Raw genomic sequence first — 2,826 nt, 5'->3', positions numbered from 1 at the left:
GTGTGTGTGTATGTGTTTGTGTGTGTGTGTATGTGTGTGTTAGTGTGTGTGTGAGTGTGTGTGTGTGAGTGTGTGTGTGAGTGTGTGTGTGTGTGTGTGTGTGTGTGTGTGTTAGTGTGTGTGTGAGTGTGTGTGTGTGTGTGTGTGTGTGTGTGTGTGTGTGTGTGTGTGTGTGTGTGTGTGTGTGTGTGTGTGTGTGTGTGTGTGTGTGTGTGTGTGTGTGTGTGTGTGTGTGTGTGTGTGTGTGTGTGTGTGTGTGTGTGTGTGTGTGTGTGTGTGTGTGTGTGTGTGTATGTAATAAGGCTAAGGAATTAGAGTGGGTTGCTTTGCAGATTATGTACTTTTATAGTTAATCATATTCATATTCATACTCATATTCATTACACATTTATATTGTAGCAGTATTTAGGAAGACACAGAATTAAGCTTACAAGCAGAAGAAAGCACAGCTTAGAGGTACCTTACGGAGACGAGTAAGGGGACAGCTTCTTGCCTGAGCACTTAGGCAGTAGACAGATAGGCGGTAATTGTTTACTTACATTGGCTACAAATGTTGTAACTTAAGGAATATGTAGTTGGTCGAGCTGTCGAGGTTGGGAACTCTAACATTGGAAATTTAGAGTTAGCTACTCCAAGAGAATTATTAAGAAACTGAACGGTGAAAAATGAAAGGTGTCCTTTATTAATACCAGTGTTTTAAGAAATAGCAATAGTCATAAGTCATAAGGTAATCTGTACTTGACCTTAGCTACAATTGAGTGCATGTATTCAAGAATTTTGAATTCGCTCTTTACTAGAAGCAGGACAAGACATTACAACGTCTAATTCAGCTGCAACAGCTTTATTGAAATTGGAACAGTCTTTGAGTAGGAAATGTGTTGGAATGACAACTTGTTTTCATGTATTTTTTTTTTCTCGTTTTAAGGCTGGATACTAGAACATTGTATTTTTAGGATATGGATTAAACCTTTGCATGAATCAACCACATATTGTTTGAATAATTCTACAACCAGACATAAGCAAACACATGTACACACACACGCCTGAACCTTACCTAACGCTGACTATAAATATGCATATTTCAGCACACATAAACTTGACTTACTTGACTTATGTCGAGTCCTGGTGTCCCTGGCCTCGAGACAAAATTCACCATAAATACACACACAAACGAACATACACACATACACACGTGATATACAATCATTCCTGCTGCAATTATACCTGTCCTTGTGCTGAACCACAAAAGATCCACCTACAAAATGAATATTTTGTACTTTTTTCCCAAAATAAAGCTTCTTCCGCATACAACTCATGATGCATACTAACACGGAATAAGTACACAAAGGCAAGGGATTTTCCTCACATTTATTTCAGCTAAAAACGCACCTTAACAAATATAATGCCCAATTCACATGGATAAAAACGAGTGAATAAAATTGAGAGCAGCAGAAAATATACATGCTAGCGGCACACACGGTGTGTTTTTACATCATGTTGGATACAATAAACTTGCTGCATAGATAATATAGTCTACTGATACTAATGTTTAAACGTTTGGTTCTTTATGATTGAATACACTACTACATATGACCCTACAACACGCAAACGTACTAGTGATTTTCAAGACATTCTTACTTCACATTTCTTACGCTCAACGTCATTCGTCATTTACATTTTCCCATAATGCATAATGTAAGAATTTAATATTCATATTACATAAACATATGTGTCTCATCTGGTATTAAAAACGCCCAAACACAGAAAACACACAACACAAAAAGCACACGCTCTTCATACAGAAAAACACATAATCTACCTTTAAAACTTTACACTGCTCACACACCATTTTGATCGATAAAAATAAAATTATCCGGTGATCTGTAACTGTACATGGAAATCTTTGGTTGATAGAAAGGATAATTGGACTGTATATCCTTACTGTGCCTCTACTGTAATGTACTGTTGACCTTGATGACCTTTAATGCCGAGAGATCATGTTGCTAGGCGGTGCAGGCTCAACGGTGGCATTGTTCCTCTTCTTCTCGTACATAAGGAACCCGCCTACGGCTAGTCCTGCTCCCGCTACAGCCATGATCGCTCCGACCACGCCGCCTGCTACCGCCCCTCCCCGTGCCTCGCCCTTGTTAGCGGCGGCGGATCCTCCCTCCCCCGGCCGGCTGGTGGTTAGCGGCGCTTCACCTGACATGGCAGTGGTCTCTATGTCAGCATCACCACTAGTTGTAATGGTGGTTGTGCTCACAGACATGGTGGCTGTAACAACAGGTGCGGTAGTTGTAACTGGCGTGGTAGTTGTAACAGGCGTGGTGGTTGTATCTGGCGTGGTGGTTGTAACTGCAGTCGTGGTGGTTGTAACAGCAGGCGTGGTGGTTGTAACAGCTGGTGTGGTGGTTGTAACAGTTGGTGTGGCGGTTTCAACAGCAGGTGTGGTGGTTGTAACAACCAGGGCTGTAGTAGCTGCGGCCTCAGTTACATCTGTTCCTGAAATGGATAATAAGACACAAGACAAGTGGAATTAATGTATAAAAAACACAAACTAGACCTTTTAAACTGTGGATTTTGTTGCCTGGAAACGTAATGCATGTAAATAACAGCTTGTTCTATGTACGCAAAATATATATTTTTTGTTATATACACACTGAGCGTCCATTTCTGTGTCTGTGAGTGTCTATTTCCTGTTAATAACTAACCCCATCATTATCGGTTTTTATTCTAAATGACGCGTTTGAAAAAAAAAACATTCTGGTGCGATTGGTAAACGTCCCCATGCCGGTTTGTGTGTGTTTGCGTGTGTGTGTGTGTGGG

The sequence above is a fragment of the Branchiostoma belcheri genome, unplaced genomic scaffold, assembly GCF_001625305.1.
Source record: "Branchiostoma belcheri isolate BF01 breed outbred unplaced genomic scaffold, Haploidv18h27 scaffold764, whole genome shotgun sequence".
NCBI lineage: Eukaryota > Metazoa > Chordata > Leptocardii > Amphioxiformes > Branchiostomatidae > Branchiostoma > Branchiostoma belcheri.
This window is presented reverse-complemented; position numbering follows the sequence as displayed.